This window comes from Panthera pardus, unplaced genomic scaffold, assembly GCF_024362965.1.
Source record: "Panthera pardus isolate Hobbes unplaced genomic scaffold, ASM2436296v1 HiC_scaffold_2, whole genome shotgun sequence".
In the NCBI taxonomy this organism is placed as follows: domain Eukaryota; kingdom Metazoa; phylum Chordata; class Mammalia; order Carnivora; family Felidae; genus Panthera; species Panthera pardus.
This window is the reverse complement of record NW_026526765.1, coordinates 36,493,060-36,511,552: the sequence shown is the minus strand read 5'-3', so window position 1 is coordinate 36,511,552 and position 18,493 is coordinate 36,493,060. Positions and strand designations below refer to the sequence as shown.

The following is an 18,493-nucleotide window of genomic DNA, read 5'->3' as shown; positions in this document are numbered from 1 at the left end:
GCTGTATGTATCCCATTGAATTAGTATTTTTGTATTCTTTGGGTAAATACCTAGTAGTGCAATGTTGGATCGTAGGGTAGTTCTGTTTTTAAGAGGAAACTCCATACCGTTTTCCAGAGTAGCTACATCAGTTTGCATTCCCACAAGCAGTTTAAGAGGGTTCCCCTTTCTCCACATTCTCACCAACATCTGTTGTTTCCTATATTGTTAATTTTAGCCATTCTGACAGTGTGCAGTGGTATCTCATTGTAGTGTTGATTTGCATTTCCCTGATGATGAGTGATGTTAAGCCTCTTTTCATGTGGCTGTTTGCCATCTGGATGCCTTCTTTGGAAAATGTCTATTTGTGTCTTCTGCCCATTTCTTCACTAGATTATTTGTATTTGGGGTGTTGAGTTCAGTAAGTTATTTATAGATTTTGGATACTAACCCTTTATCAGATATGTCATTTGCAAATATCTTCTCCCATCCTGGAAGTTGCCTTTTAGTTTTGTTGAGTGTTTCCTTCACTGTGCAGAAGCTTTTTATTTGGATGTAGTTCCAGTAGTTTATTTTTGCTTTTGTTTCTCTTGCCTCCGGAGACATATCTAGTAAGAAGTTGCTACAGCCTTTGTCAAAGAGATTATTATCTGTGTTGTCCTATAGGATTTTATGGTTTCATTTTCCTGCTTGTCTAAGATTAATTGACCATATAGTTATGGGTTCATTTCTCAGTTTTCTATTTGTTCTGTTGATCCATGTGTCTATTTTTGTGCCAGTACCATACTGTTTTGATCACTATAGCTTTGTAACATAACTTGAAGTCCAGAATTGAGATATCTCCAGCTTTGCTTTTCTTTTTCAAAGTTGCTTTAGCTATTTGAGATTTTTGTGGTTCCATACACATTTTAGGATTGTTTGTTCTAGCTCTGTGAAAAATGCTACTGATATTATGTTAAGGACTGCATTAAATGTGTTATGTAGATTTCTTGGATAGTATAGACATTTTAACAATATTTGTTCTTCTAATCTATGAACATGGGATGCTTTTCCATTTATTTGTGTCATTTTTAACTTCTTTCATTGGTGTTTTATCATTTCAGAGTACAGGTCTTTCACCTCTGTGATTAGGTTTATTTCTGGTATCTTACTGGTTTTGGTACAATTGTAAGTGGGACTGATTTCTTATTTTGCTCTCTGCTACTTCATTAATGGTATACAGAAATGCAAAAACATTTCTGAAGAATGGTGTGACATGACTCAGGTTTTAGTGAACTGGCTGCTGTATTGCTAATGGTATAAACATGGGCAGATGCCTGGATTATTGTACTGACACAGGCAATAGATGAGAAGGGTTAGGGCCAGGCTATAGGTGGAAGAGGTAGTGAAAGAGGCTAAGGTCTGGATGTATTTTAAAATTAGAACCCTCACTTGGCTTGGATATGAACTGGAAAAGACAGAATGGAACAAAAGGTTATCTCCAGGATTTTTGTTTATATGAGCTTATATCTAGACAAGGAATTAGTTCTTATTTCTAGATTTGTGATTTCCAGGTGAAGGTGCATACTTTCCTGTGCATACACTAGATAATACAGTGGGTGAGAAAGAAAATAAGAGCATTTAAACTATTAGGAAATATAAGAACTACTCCCTGGAAGATTGTTAGCCCTTCACATCCACACACACACACACACACACACACACACACACACACACACACACACACACACACCAGTGCAACTTGACTCCAGCTGGCTTCATACTGGTAAAGAAATTAGTTACAATTATAATATAGTATAATCAGGATTATTTAGTATTTTACTCTGTAACAGTAGAAATTGCCACTGGGAAGACCCTAATCAACCATCATTTTGCTCTGCGGCCAACTTAGTCATTTGAAACTGCCATCTAATCAAGTTTCAGTTTGCATGTTAAACCTTGTGTAATGTCACTCATCATCAATTTATGACATTTTACTCTCCTTGATAGCATTTGATTTTATTTTACAGTAACTATTAGGATAGAGAGTATGATAAAAAGGGGAAAATTCATCAAAAGAAGAGTTGTGCAGTTATACGTGTAGATTTTCTTAAATTCTATAAAAAGTGTCATTAGGAATTTTAATAAACTGAGGAGAAAATCATGCCACTCCCTACTGAGAATTACTAAGCAAAACAGTGAGTTCACAGAACATAAATTATTTTTTCCAAGTCAGTTTCATCTACTAACAGATTGAATTTAAGGTAATATGGCCAAGCTATTAATTTTAGGATTTATTTATGATTATGCAAACTTTTAGGCTGTATCACCATGGTGACTAATAATGTTTAAATTATGTGCTAAGATCAGACACATTATTGCACAAATGCAATCCAATTTTAAACAAGAATTATAGGTTATTGAAGCTACAATGTGAAATAACAAGTTGATACTTTACCAAATCTAATATCCATTCACCTAATCCAAAAACCCTTCACCCATATGTCTACATACTACACATTACTTACTATTTTTTTTTAATTTTTAATGTTCATTTATTTTGAGAGAGAGCAAGAGAGAGAGAGTGAGTAAGTGTACAAGTGGGGCACAGGCAGAGAGAGAGGGGGACAGAGGATCTGAAGTGGGCTCTGTGCTTACAGCATAGAGAGCCCGATGTGAAACTCGAAATCATGAACCAGGAGATCATGACCTGAGCCGAAGTCGGATGCTTAACAGACTGAGCCACCCAAGTGCCCCTACATATTATGTATTATTTTAGACACTGTGAAAATTGTTTGTGTCCAGGACTGGTAAATAAGAATCTTCATAAATATTTTCTTTTTAATAAACACATTAATTTAAACTTGATTTACAAAATCTTAAAAATTTTAAGTGAATTAATCAATAAGTTTTTACCTGAATCATTGAGTCTTTACACTGTTAAAATCTATCAGAAAAATGGCATAACTTTCTACTTGCTTTAAAATCTGTAGTATGGCCACAACATGATGTAGCATGCCTTAGCTAGAACACATTAATTTTAAAACAAGAAAATTTGCATTCTTCTAAATTGCCCAAATTTTATAATTTTTAAATGTTTACTTATTTATTTTATTTTTTAATATGAAATTTATTGTCAAATTGGTTTCAATACAACACCCAGGGCTCATCCCAACAGGGTCCTCCTCAGTGCCCATCACCCACTTTCCCTGCCCTCCCACCCCCCATCAACCCTCAGTTTGTTCTCAGTTTTTAAGTTTCTTATGGTTTGGTTCCCTCCTCTAACTTTTTTTTTCCTTCCCCTCCCCCATGGTCTTCTGTTAAGTTCTCAGGATCCACATAAGAGTGAAAACATATGGGATCTGTCTTTCTGTGTATGACTTATTTCACTTAGCATAACAGTCTCCAGTTCCATCCACATTGTTACAAAAGGCCATATTTCATTCTTTCTCATTGCCACGTAGTATTCCATTGTGTATGTAAACCACAATTTCTTTACCCATTCATCAGTTGATGGACATTTAGGCTCTTTCCATAATTTGGCTATTGTTGAAAGTGCTGCTATAAACATTGAGGTACAAGTGCCCCTATGCATCAGTACTCCTGTATCCCTTGGGTAAATTCCTAGCAGCGCTATTGCTAGTTCATAGGGTAGGTCTATTTTTAATTTTTTGAGGAACCTCCACACTGTTTTCCAGAGTGGCTACATCAGTTTGCATTCCCACCAACAGTGCAAGAGGGTTCCCATTTCTCCACATCCTCTCCAGCATCTATAGTCTCCTGATGCGTTCATTTTAGCCACTCTGACTGGCGTGAGGTGATATCTCAGTATGGTTTTGATTTGTATTTCCCTGATGAGGAGCGACATTGAATATCTTTTCATGTGCCTGTTGGCCATCTGGATGTCTTCTTTAGAGAAGTATCTATTCATGTTTTCTGCCCATTTTTTCACTGGGTTATTTGTTTTTCAGGTGTGGAGTTTGGTGAGTTCTTTATAGATATTGGATACTAGCTCTTTGTCTGATATGTCATTGCAAACATCTTTTCCCATTCCGTCGGTTACCTTTTAGTTTTGTTGTTTGTTTCCTTTGCAGTGCAGAAGCTTTTTATCTTCATGAGGTCCCAATAGTTCATTTTTGCTTTTAATTCCCTTTCCTTTGGAGATGTGTCAAGTAAGAAATTGCTGCGCCTGAGGTCAGAGAGGTTTTTTCCTGCTTTCTCCCCTAGGATTTTGATGGTTTCCTGTCTCACATTCAAGTCCTTTATCCATTTTGAGTTTATTTTTGTGAATGGTGTAAGAAAGTGGTCTAGTTTCATTCTTCTGCATGTTGCTGTTCTCCCAGCACCATTTGTTAAAGAGACTTTTTTCCATTGGATATTCTTTCCTGCTTTGTCAAAGATTAGTTGGCCATACTTTTGTGGGTCCAATTCTGGAGTCTCTATTCTATTCCATTGGTCTATGTGTCTGTTTTTGTGCCAATACCATGCTGTCTTGATGATTAAAGCTTTGTAGTAGAGGCTAAAGTTGGATTGTGATGCCTCCGTCTTTGGTCTTCTTCTTCACTATTACTTTGGCTATTCGGGGTCTTTTGTGGTTCCATACAAATTTTAGGATTGCTTGTTCTAGCTTCGAGAAGAATGCTGGTGCAATTTTGATTGGGATTGCATTGAATGTGTAGATAGCTTTGGGTAGTACTGACATTTTAACAATATTTATTCTTCCAATCCATGAGCACGGAATGTTTTTCCATTTCTTTATATCTTCTTCAATTTCCTTCATAAGCTTTCTATAGTTTTCAGCATACAGATCTTTTACATCTTTGGTTAGGTTTATTCCTAGGTATTTCATGCTTCTTGGTGCATTTGTGAATGGGATCAGTTTCTTTATTTGTCTTTCTGTTGCTTCATTATTAGTGTATAAGAATGCAACTGATTTCTGTACATTAATTTTGTATCCTGCAACTTTGCTGAATTCATGTATCAGTTCTAGCAGACTTTTGGTGGAGTCTATTGGGTTTTCCATGTATAATATCATGTCACCTGCAAAAATTGAAAGATTGACTTCCTCTTTGCCAGTTTTGATGCCTTTGATTTCCTTTTGTTGTCTGATTGCTGATGCTAGCACTTCCAACACTATGTCAAACAACAGCGGTGAGAGTGGACATCCCTGTCGTGTTCCTGATCTCAGGGGGAAAGCTCTCAGTTTTTCCCCATTGAGGATGATGTTAGCTGTGGGGTTTTCATAAATGGCTTTTATGATGTTTAAGTATGTTCCTTCTATCCAGACTTTCTCGAGGGTTTTTATTAAGAAAGGGTGCTGGATTTTGTCAAAGGCCTTTTTTGCATCGATTGACAGGATCATATGGTTCTTATCTTTTCTTTTATTAATGTGATGTATCATATTGATTGATTTGAGAATGTTGAACCAGCCCTGCATCCCAGGAATGAATCCCACTTGATCATGGTGAATAATTCTTTTCATATGCTGTTGAATTCTATTTGCTAGTATCTTGTTGAGAATTTTTGCATCCATATTGATCAGGGATACTGGCCTGTAGTTCTCTTTCTTTGCTGGGTCTCTATCTGGTTTGGGAATCAAAGTAATGCTGGCTTCATAGAATGAGTCTGGAAATTTTCCTTCCCTTCCTATTTTTTGGAACAGCTTGAGAAGGATAGGTATTATCTCTGCTTTAAATGTCTGGTAGAATTTCCCAGGGAAGCCATCTGGTCCTGGACACTTATTTGTTAGGAGATTTTTGATAACTGATTCAATTTCTTTGCTGGTTATGGGTCTGTTCAAGTTTTCTATTTCTTCCTGTTTGAGTTTTAGAAGTGTGTGGGTGTTTAGGAATTTGTCCATTTCTTCCAGGTTGTCCAGTTTGTTGGCATATAATTTGTCATAGTATTCCCTGATAATTGCTTGTATTTCTGAGGGATTGGTTGTAATAATTCCATTTTAACTCATGATTTTATCTATTTGGGCCATCTCCCTTTTCTTTTTGAGAAGCCTGACTAGAGGTTTATCAATTTTGTTTATTTTTTCAAAAAAAACAACTCTTGGTTTCATTGATATGCTCTACAGTTTTTTTTTTAGATTCTATATTGTTTATTTCTGCTCTGATCTTTATTATTTCTCTTCTTCTGCTGGGTTTGGGGTGTCTTTGCTGTTCTGCTTCTATTTCCTTTAGGTGTGCTGTTTGATTTTATATTTGGGATTTTTCTTTTTTCTGGAGAGAGGCCTGGATTGCAATGTATTTTCCTCTCAGGACTGCCTTCGCTGCATCCCAGAGCATTTGGATTGTTGTATTTTCATTTTCATTTGTTTCCATATATTTTTTAATTTCGTCTCTAATTGCCTGGTTGACCCATTCATTCTTTAGTAGGGTGTTCTTTAACCTCCGTGCTTTTGGAGGTTTTCCAGACTTTTTCCTGTGGTTGATTTCAAGTCTCATAGCATTGTGGTCTGAAAGTGTACATGGTCTGATCTAAACTCTTTTATACTTATTAAAGGCTGTTTTGTGACCCAGTATGTGATCTATCTTGGAGAATGTTCTATGTGCACTCGAGAAGAAGGTATATTCTGTTTGGCATGCAGAGTTCTAAATATATCTGTCAAGTCCATCTGATCCAATGTATCATTCAGGGCCCTTGTTTCTTTATTGATCCTGTGTCTAGATGATCTATCCACTGTTGTAAGTGGGGTATTAAAGTCCCCTGCAATTACCACATTCTCATCAATAAGGTTGCTTATGTTTGTGATTCATTGTTTTATGTATTTGGGGGCTCCCATTTCAGCACATAGACATTTATAATTGTTTTCCTTCCTGATGGATAGACCCTGTAATTATTATATAATGCCCTTCTTCCTCTCTTGTTACATCCTTTAATTTAAAGTCTAGTTTGTCTGATATAAGTATGGCTAGTCCAGCTTTCTTTTGATTTCCAGTAGCCTGACAGATAGTTCTCATTCCCTCACTTCCAATCTGAAGGTGTCCTCAGGTCTAAAATGAGTCTCTTGTAGACAGCAAATAGATGGGTCTTGTTTGTTTGTTTGTTTGTTTGTTTGTTTTTTATCCATTCTGATACCCTATGTTTTTTGGGTTGGAGCATTCAGTCCATTTACATTCAGTGTTATTATAGAAAGATATGGGTTTAGAGTCATTGTGATGTCCTTTGGTTTCATGCTTATAGCGACATCTCTGGTACTTTGTGGTCCTTGCAACATTTCACTCACAGAATCCCCCTTAGGATCTCTTGCAGGGCTGGTTTAGTGGTGATGAATTCCTTCAGTTTTTGTTTGTTTGGGAAAACCTGTATCTCTCCTTCTATTATGAATGACAGACTTGCTGGATAAAAGATTCTCAGCTGCATATTTTTTTTTCTGTTCATCACATTGAAGATTTCCTGCCATTCCTTTCTGGCCTGCAAAGTTTCAGTAGATAGGTCTGCTACTATTCTTATGTGTCTACCTTTGTAAGCTAGAGCATGTTTATCCCTACCTGCTTTCATAATTTTCTCCTTATCCTTGTAATTTGCCAGTTTCACTATGATATGTCATGCAGAAGGTCGATTCAAGTTACGTCTGAAGGGAGTTCTCTGTGCCTCTTGGATTTCAATGCCTTTTTCCTTCCCCAGATCAGTGAAGTTCTCAACTATGATTTGTTCAAGTACACCTTCAGCCCTTTTCTCTCTCTCTTCATCTTCTGGAATTCTTGTTACAGATATTGTTCCGTTTGATTGCATTGCTTAGTTCTCTAATTCTCCCCTCATACTTCTGGATTTTTTTTCTTTCTTTTTCTCAGCTTCCTCTTTTTCCATAATTTTACTTTCTAATTCATCTATTGTCTCCTTTGCCTTTTCAGTCCATGCTATGGCTGCCTCCATTTTATTTTGCACCTCATTTATAGCATTTTTTAGCTCCTCATGACAAAAATATGGAACTTCACGAATTTGTATGTCATCCTTGCACAGGGGCCATGCTAAACTTCTCTGTATCGTTCCAATTTTAGTATATGTGCTGCCAAAGTGAGCACGTTTATTTATTTAGAGAGAAGAGAGGATGTGAGCAGGGGATGGGCAGGGAGAGAGAGGGAGAAAGAATCCCAAGCAGGCTCTGTTCTGTCAGCACAGAGCTCGAAGTGGGGCTTGAACTCACAGTGAGATCATGACCTGAGCTGAAATCAAGAATTGGATGCTTAACCAAATGAGACACACTGCTGTCCCCAAAATTGCCCCAATTTTGAGTGAAATTATCATTTCTATGAAATATCATCTGTATCACTGTTTATATTAACATCCATGGCAGGATTTTCCCAATATTTCAATGGTAGATGTCTATTAACACTATAATATTTTATATAATATGTGTACTACAAAATAGATTGTAGTAGAATTGCCAAATATTGACCAATATTTCAAAATTGACAAATCCAGTGTTTTGTTTTTGCTTCTATGTCTGGGTATGTGCTAGCATTTGTGTGTGTGTGTGTGTGTAGCTCTAGAAAAGTTATCAACAGAGTAGGTTGTGAAGAGAAAATGCTAAGGGCACCTGGGTCGCTAATCAGTTAAGCGTCTGACTCTTGATTATGGCTCAGGTCATTGTCTCATGGTTTGTGAGTTTGAGCCCCGCATCAGGCTCCACGCTGACAGCACAAGAGCCTGCTTGGAATTGTCTTTTCCTTTCTTTCCTCCCGTCTCTCTCTCTCTTTCAAAATAAATAAAATAAACTTAAAAAGAGACAAAGAAAATACTAAAGGTAAACAAAATATTGGAAGTTATCATTGTAAATTTTTATGAATTTTTAGAAAGCATATATATTTTAGTATATAAACTTCTGTTTATATAAAAGGAATATATAAAAATGCTGCATTAATAGGGGAAACCATGGCGATAGATACTTTAAAATATCATTTTTGGAAACAAAATAGATTTATTTTGTTAGAGTACAAAATAATTCTAGATCATTAGTGGTATTCTATTATTAAATTTTTTTTACACTTTCAGGTGATCATGAGGCCTCATTCCTTTTTTCTGAGTGACTGAAGCGACTAAAATAAATCTCTCTCTCTTCCATTCTTTGTCTCTCTCTGTCTCTCTCCCTCTGTCTCCCTCCCTCCCTCTCTCTCTCTCTCTCTCTCTTTATATATATATATATATATATATATATATATATATATACATACACACACACATACACACACATACATATACACACATATATGTAAATAAAAATCTATCATTTAATTACAAAGGATAAATTCAATACTTAGAAAAAAAGAGTCAACTAAACTATAAAAACTCAGTAGACCATGTTCAGTCTTAGTGTATACAGTGTGGCTAGCAAAATCTTTCATAAAAATCTTTGTGAGAAGTAGTCTACAATTGTTTTGTTATGAAACATAAGAAAGAATAATCCTCTCTATATTTTACATATAAAATGTGGAATATTTTATAGGTTATACTGGATTCGAAGTTATGTTAAGTCACATGGAGGTCCCAGCTCAGCCAATCCATTGACCTTTGAGAGCTGTCCATTCTCTAATTGCTTCTCATTCCTCCAAAGGTTGATCTGATAATAAAAATCGGGTATGGGGGGGGGGGAGTACTTACAATCTAGAGAGAAATTTACTAAAGTGTAATATAATATTATTTAAAAATTTTTTTAGTCTTTATTTGTTTTTGAGAGAGAGAGAGAGAGACAGAGTGTGAGTCGGGGAGGGGCAGAGAGAGAGGGAGACACAGAATACGAAGCTGGCTCCAGACTCCAAGCTGTCAGCACTGAGCCTGACACAGGGCTCGAACTCACGAGCTATGAGATTGTGACCTGAGCCAAAGTCGGACACTCAACTGACTGAGCCACCCAGGTGCCCCTGTAATATTATTATTTTAAAAATAGAGAACAATTGCTGACAACCCTAGAGTCCCGCAATTTTAGGAAAATAATTTGGCATGCACAGATAGAAAGGGTTTTACTTCAAAATACATATTCTTCTTTCATTTAAAGAAGTCAAAGGACGTGTCAAACCTTGGTTAAGCTTATTTGTCAAACCTACTGAATATTTTTTTTCTAGGGCTTGTACTTCTCATACTGAAGGGGCTCTTTTAAGAAATGCTTTCTGGTTAAATATGGGTTAGATGCTCTTCGTGGTTCCTAGGTATCATATGAGAGAGCAACTGGTCTCACGCTCATTATGGCCCAATGGTAGGTATCAGAAGTTATCAACTGCTTGTGTAGTATGATTCCAGTGCCCAGAAATTCAGTGATTGTCTAAAATTTTCAGAAGAGGTGAGATCAATTTAAATGTTTTCTTGGTTTGTTATAATTGGTTACATATATCTAACTTCTGACAAAATGTTCTAAGTGTCAACATGGCAAAGCTATTTTATTTGTATGTAGGCAGTGCTTATTAATCATCCAGAAGGCCTGTGTCAGATCTTGGGATGGGTGAAAAAACAAATAATTTAAGCCTCACTTTCTCTACTTTCTTACCTTCTTATAGACTCACTGTAACATTTCTCTAAGAAATACAATTTTATTCCATAAAGCATTTGTGTATATTAGTTTCTTCGTTTGTTCCTCACAATATGCCTTTGATTTTCCCAGCTGACACGAGACCCAAAGGGTCAGAACTATGTTACTCAACTTAGAATAACCCATGGCCAAGCACATGTCTTATAACGGCACCCGTTAAATATTGGAAGAATGAAAGAATTAATGAACAAATGAATGAGCTCACAGGATGTCAAAAAAGTTCAAGGAAGTTAAGCAACTTACCAAGTGACCAGAGAGGCTGTGAACAGGAGGCAAAGGGTTGGATAGCGTGAAGATCTGAGCACACAGAAGATAGGCTAAAGGCCCCTGAAAAACAAGTCCCAGACACAGTTTCAGAAGAATTAGGATAAAATCCCCAAAGTCTTACTTATTATTTGGAGCATGGGTAACATTTTGTGCAAACCTTGTACGACATCAAGAGATAAATTTGAGACTGATTTTGGGTAAGGTTTTACATGGCAAGGCTTACCAGATAAGAGCCTATATACTTTTCTAGAAATAAAAAGTGACTTCAAAATATGTATCTCAAATAATATTTTAGAGTTCTGGGGCAATGTATGGTGATTTGTGATTTTCACATATAGACCAGTGTTATGGTTGAAACTTGTTGAAAAATGGCTCAGTGAAAAGGTTGGTGGAAGCCAAACCCCAGTAAGTTCAGGTGAAAATGGTTTCTTATAGAAAAGGTTGGGAAGGCAGAGAAGCCAAGGGTGGGTATGTGGGCGATATGACAGAAGGCTTTCTGTTGAAGATGGAAGATCCTTGAATAAGCTCATATGTGTAGTAGCCACTTGAGAAGGGAAAGGGAGTGTAACAGGCTAGGCAAAGAATGATTGGTAGAGAAAGGTCAAGTGTAAATAGGAAAGGATGGGATTGATTCTAGGGCAAAGGTAGAGGTATATCCATATATTGGATGAAAGGAGAGGTTCCTCTTCCACTGAGAAAAGAGTATGAATAGTAAGAAATTTGGTTATTAAACAACTTAATAATGATGGTTATGTCAGCAACAGCAGGGACCACTGGGGAGGAGGGATAACGAATGGGTAGGGGCTGACTGGGAATTGTAGCATCACAATTTGTTTCTGAGAAGAAAATAACAAAATCCTTTTGTTGTTGGTGTTAGAATGCTGAGAAGGAGGAAGACTCAAGGAGGCTAGAAGAAAATGCAAAAATTTGAAATAACTGTTTAGGAATAAGTAATATTTTTATATGTATTAAGTAAAGTAGCTGTGACCTCTACACTTGTCAGTCATCACTGAGGGACCAACCAATTCTGAAAAGCATGAATTCATGGTTAATCGATAAGCAAGGCCAATCCCAACATGGTCTGATTCCTGACTATGCATATCTTACACATTTATTTCTTTGTCCCTGCACTGTTGGAATTCTATGATCTAGTTCTACTGAATTTCCTTACAGTTTCCAAATGAGCAATTCTCTCTCATACTTTCATGTTGCTCCCTGTGTTTCAAATTTTCTTTTTGCCATGTTTCATCTATTTAGCTTTCATGCTTCAAGATACTATTCCATCTCTCATCAGTTTCTGAAACTTCTTGAGATTAGGGAGCATATCTTGGTGCACTCATCACAAAGAGTCCCCGGCACATAACAGGTTGATGCATCGTAGGCTCATCATACCACATTGTTTTGTGCCTTGATTGGAGAAATTTAAGCTGGTTGCCTTAGGGGTGGTGGACACTTCAATCACTGATTGTTGGGCCTTACTCCTTGTGTATATATTTGATTTCTCCTTTAATACTGTGGGAGATGCATGGGATTTCTGAAGAATCACCTAACTTCTATAGCCCTGCAGGCATTGTACACTTGTCAAGCTGTTTATTACAGAAAAACACTTTTTTTTAGAATTGGTCCAAATATGACTTTATTTTCCTATTACAGTTCTTTAGGAATTCCCCACTATTGCTTCCAGAATAAAATCTAAATGCTATTTGGTGAGTTCCATAGCTCTTCACTTCAGCCTCTCTTTTCATTCATAGGGCTTATATTTTTCTTAAATGCCCTGGCTTCCCATCACACAAAATTGACTTTCCCTCAAAATACAATGGCATTTCATATCTCAGAAACTTTATGCTATGCCTCAGCCTTATTCTCTGTGAAATCCTACTCTAAACTGCAACTCAAATAAAATATCTTACTCTGTGAAGCCCATAGGCAACGTCGCTCACTCTTCTCAACTCAAGGTTAATTATTCCCTTTAAGGGAAGATCTTAGGGCCTTACCTATGTCAGAATCAATTAGGTATATGTCAGGCTTTCTGAAAACATCATTAAATATTTGAGGGCAAAAATGTACTATGATTTGTTTTTGTTGCAAGCATTCAGTACCTGGTGAATTGTATAATCAAAGCTTTAAAGCTAGAGGTTCTAACCCAAACCTTTGACATGAGCTTTGAATGGTTACAGCTCCTTAATTTCTTTATAGAATATGGTTCACAACACTCAGTGTCAAATCATAGACTAAATGAAAATACTTGAACATTAAGCATAGGGATAGATGGAGGAATCACGGTAGCTGGGATGTTATTTATCACACAGTTATAGGGTTCTGGATACTTTCCCCAGTATTCTCTAACTTGCCACATCATTTTCAAGGAAAATAGAACTGTGACCCTTGGAATCTCTCAAGTTCTTTCATTTTCCCCATGTGAAAGTATTACAGCATATTTTAAAGATCAATTTTTATAAACTCTGATAAACCCCAAGGGCCTTTTAATCTCTTTATGATAATATGGAAAAGCTCCATGTCTTTTAAAGTAATATTATCCACAATTCAATGAAAGTACAACTGACTTGTATGATTTTTATATTACAACAGGTTATAAACTGTCCCTGTCCTTTGATTGATACGAATTGCTGTAACATGAGAAAATTAAATATTTTTGTTCAATTTTCCTCAATGCAAAATAGTCTTTGTCTTTTAATAAATACATATTGACTTACTGTTAAGTGCCTTTTAGTGTTTAAGTGCTTAGGATCCTTCAGTGAAAAAAAGAGAAAAAATGTTCCCATTCCTATGAAGTTTCTATTTTATGGAGAGGCATACAGAAATAAACACAATAAAAAGTAAATTACATAATATTATGAAATCGCAAGTTTTATGTAAAAGAAAAAAAAAGGAAAAGCAAGGTAAGAGGATCAGGAATGGGAGAGCATGGGTGTTGGGTAGTGTTGGGAGAAAGCAGTTTGTAGTAATAGACCAGGTGGTTAGGGAAGGCCTCAGTGAAATGAAACTTTGAGCCAAGACTTAAATAAGGGATAATGGCAGATGTTGTTGGTAAGTCTTATGGTTTCATCCAAATTTAGACAATCCTTATTTAATACATGTTACATACTCTCCAGCCAAGATTACTATATTCACAGTCCGTCTTCTCATAAGTATAAAAATTAGTTGTGTTCTATCATTTCAAAATAGCAAAAGCCAAATTAGTATTTCCAGTTCAAGACCTGTGTTTCTTCTTTGTCACCCTATTTTCCTAGAAAAAAAATCAGAAAATGCCCTTGTGCATGTACATATATCTTTTAAAAGTCATTGATGGCAATAGATTTTCATGTTTGAGATGTTCACATTAGGGAAAAGCTCTGACAGAATATGCCTTTTGATTTTGAAATGGCCTAGATATATCAAAAACAGTGATTGGGCCACCATACATTGCTCTAACCAAAAGGATTTATAGAGCTGATTCTGCACAATTTCCATCCTCTTACTGACCTTTTAAATGTACTATGCTGTTATCAAAAATGTATTTGATATTGAACAAGAAATATTTTTAAGAAAGCCTGAGTGTGAGTCACTACATAAAACTTTTATTCATGTCTAAACTCACAAAGTGCAAAGCATGGCAAAAAATGCATACTCACCATTTTCAAAATCTTAAACATCTACTGATATTACACACTAGAGTTTCATTTTAAGTACATTATTTAGAAACATTTTTCAGTACTGTTGAACAGTCTGTGGACAAGGACCTAAAGATGTTAATGTAGTGACATTATCATTCCAACTTCTTTTGGCATTAGGTAGGAGAATGTTCAAAGTTTTAATATATCTTTTACAATTGTACAGCTTAAGAAAGTAAGAAACAATTACTGATAAAGGAAATGTGAAATGCCTGATGAATTCAACGGGAACACAAATGGAAATATAAAAGAGATAATCATTAAAAGTAGACAGCAGAGATTGGCCTTTGGACAACTAGGATAATTGTGAATATCTGTACATAGATAATTTGACTGTTTACTGCCATTTATTGTGTTCATATTTGAAGATTTATATAAATTACCCTTTAATTTAAAAATGGAAATATTTTAACTGTATATACACAAATATAATTTTATATGTATGTATATAGATAGATCTATTCCTATACTATATCATTTCTTATAATAATATACCTTTACAATAGTCCTAAAATATTTCACTTAAGTTACACATTAAAGATTTTGATGAGAAATAATTGTCATACATGGAGATAAGTCCTGTATTTAGGCTGTGCTACATAACTATAGTAAGATAATTAATTCTTAATCATTTATTTGTTAGAGTTTCATTTTGTTTTTTAATAGCTTTGTTACTGATTTTATTGAAGGGCTTAAAAATTCACCTTGGGTATGTGTCATCAATGATCGACGATGATCATTCCCACATAAAGTATGGAGATACAGCTAGTGCAACAACTTTTGATGGTGTATAATTCTGGATACATCCCTGAGGGGTGCATCTTTTATTTAACATCACATGTAATATTTATCTTTTATATGATTCTTAGCAGAATAGTTCCCTGTGATGTTGCTTCAAAACCAAGGTTTTGGCAATAAACAGAAAGGATTTGAAATATGGTTCCACTTCTTCCAGCTTGGATAAAATTTAGTTAAATTACCTAATTTCCGTAACTCTTCGATTGCTCATATGTGAAATGGAGATAATTGGATAACAATCTTGATGCTCTTTGAGGGTTAAATGTAAGCACTTAGAATTAATCAATATATAATAGCTATGATTCCTCGTATTACAAAATCCATGTAGCAGCATAATTTCCAAATCTGTTTCTGATGACAGGGAATTAGCTGATGCTATCTGTCCACACTCCTCTGTTACCAATCTTTATCCTCTGCACCAGGAATGAGAATACAGCTCCCTGATTTAGGAATACTTAATCTTGACCTTTTGGATCTCCCCTGGTATACAAAAGTGAGAACCACAGCACTATTGTCTTTTGCCAACTTTCTTCTTTTCTAACCATAAATTTTATTTTTCTCTAAGTATGTGAATAAATTTCCTTTTGACTTTTCTATGGAAAAATAGAGGTGATCGTTTTAGAAAAGATAAATTGCAAATTAATCCCTATTCTATGGCACTATTGAATTGCTGGTTTAGTTAAAATATAAATACTTCCCTTCTTACATTTTTGTTTTTATAGCTTTAAAATTAACCTAAGTCTAAAGTGGAAACATATATATATATAAATACTTCCCTATTGCACAAGTTGTTGAAAATTTATAAAATATAAAGTATTTGCAGTGATTCAAACATGATAGAAACAATTTTATTGCTTAGTCATAGTTTTTAAGAAGACAAAAATTTCACGTTGTCATTGTTGTCTGTACTTTCATTTTCATAGTAATCTCCTCAAATTTTCAATTGGACATCGAAGAGGGGAGACAAATCAGAAAACTGGGGACAATAAGAAAGGGAAAGAACGTGGTTTTCATTCCGAGTTTAACAGTATCGACAGTCATATACCTTAAGTAAAAAGAACTGGAATAAAACGTGCATGGGAGATATTTACGTGCCATGAAGTCATTACTTACTTGAAGTAAACTAATTATTTGAAAGCCTGCATTGAAGTACAAACCAATCAATTGCTCTTGGATATTTTCCTGGAACAGTATTTTTTTTTCCATTAACAAATGTAGTAAGTGATAACATAAGGAAGCTAAACAGAAAACTACCATATCTGAGTGAAATCTATTAGGAAATTAGGGCATATGTATGGGTAATGGATTTACCGAAATTGAGTTTTGGCCATGACTCAAAAGGCCAGGCTTAACAGTTGCCAGATTGCCACCTGTGCCCTATATACCACAGGTGTTCAGGCCTTCAGAACAGCTCTTCTTCCTAATGATTTCTAGGCCAGCAGTGCTCCCACACACCCAGCATGAGCTCATGCACTGAATCGATACTCACTCTGGACATTGACATTCACCTTGACTTTGAACACTTTCTAATGTCCTTTTTAAAAGTAATAACATAATAAAAGTACAAGCTCTGTAGCAGTTAGAATCAGGTTCAGCTCTTATTATTAGAGATCCAAAATAACAACTAAAGTCCAGGTGTTAGATGGCAGCTTTGGGGTCATCAGGGACCCAGGCCATTGTTTCTCTCTGTTCCATCAACCTTAACCTGTGGCTTCCATTGTCAGGGTTACATTATGATCACGATTTGGCTGCTGGAACCCTCACCTCCATGACCTCATTTTAAAAGAAGGAAGAGCAAAAGGTGACTCCCCTCTTTGAGCCACTCCCCTTTCCTTCTTAAAAAGCTTTCTTGGAAGCCCCAGTGAAATACTTCTGTTTATATTCTATTGCCTACTTCTATCTATGAGGGAGCCTGAAAAATGCAATATGTAAGTAGAAACATTTCTGACACTATCAATATAAAGTTACTTTAAAGAAGAAAGGGTGAAGGGCTATTGGATAGGCGGCCTGGAGTTTCTGCCACACCCTTTTATGTTTAAACTAGATCAATTATCTAAGAATGTTTCAGCCAATTGGTAGAGCTAGTAGTATTTATATATGTCCATCTATATCTCTATATCTATATCTATATCTATATCTATATCTATAGATGTAGATATATCTATATAGAGATATAGATATATGTTCTATAGATAGATATGCATCTATCTATATATGTTCTATAGATATCTATCTATATATGTTATATAGATATCTATCTATACCTATATATGTTCTATAGATATATATCTATAGATAGATATATAGGTATAGATAGATAGATATAAGCTAGTAGCTTATATAAATCTAGTAGCTTATATGTAGTTTATTTACAGCTATAACTTTTATATAGATGTGCCTTAGATGAGGGATACCATACATACATCTGTAATGTTCAGAGTTTAGTTTGCATAAGAACATAATGAAGATAGGGGCGCCTGGGGGGCTCAGTCGGTTGGGCGTCCGACTTTGGCTCACGTCATGATCTCACGGCTTGTGAGTTCAAGCCCCGCGTCGGGCTCTGTGCTGACAGCCCAGAGCCTGGAGCCTGCTTTGGGTTCTGTGTCTCCCTCTATCTTTGCCCTTCCCCTGCTCATGCTCTGTCTCTCTCTGTCTCTCTCTGTCTCAAAAATAAATAACATTAAAAAAAAAAGAACATAATGAAGATTTGTATAAAATACAGCTTCCAGAGATTCTGGTTCCATAGGCTGGCAAAGCTCAGAAATCTCTTTGGAAGTTCCTGAATGATCTTAGAATTATTGATGGCACCCCAGCTGCGTTGCTATGGAAAGCCTTCTTTTAGATATTTCTCAACAGTGCCAAGTCCAGAATTTCTATGGAGATTAAGAGTGGGAACCTCTTGAAGTCCCCTTCAAGGTGTATAGAGTGTTGGCTGCTGCAGAAGCAAAGAGTTTTCCATAAAATTTAGAACACACCTCTAGTCCACATCAAAGAATTGGGCAGGTGCAGTTTATGGGTGGGGAGCATGAACCCTCTTTCCTGCCATTTGGTGCTGTCACTGTGAATCTTGCTTACCTTCTAATTCTAGACATTACTGCACATGAGAAATAAATCTCTGAAACACTTCAAACGCAGTCTTTGTTCTCTCTCTCTTTTTACCTTTCTGAGGTTCTTAATACTAGTAGAGTCACAGTTTAATTTGTCAGATGAGTGATAGCAAGAGAAGAAAGAACAGGTTGATCAACTGAAGAGAAAGCCAAGTCAATAA

The 18,493-nt window shown here is 35.9% G+C and overlaps 1 protein-coding gene and 1 non-coding gene across 2 annotated transcripts in view; one reads left to right on the top strand and one right to left on the bottom strand.

The window, feature by feature from the left end:
* The window catches only part of HCN1 (hyperpolarization activated cyclic nucleotide gated potassium channel 1), a 391,050-nt gene that overhangs the window by 161,443 nt on the left and 211,114 nt on the right, over positions 1-18,493 (top strand). The gene's annotated exons all lie outside the window — the stretch shown is intronic.
* LOC128778395 (U6 spliceosomal RNA) lies at positions 7,885-7,991 on the bottom strand. Its single transcript, XR_008423985.1, has one exon. It is a non-coding gene; the product is annotated as a U6 spliceosomal RNA (small nuclear RNA).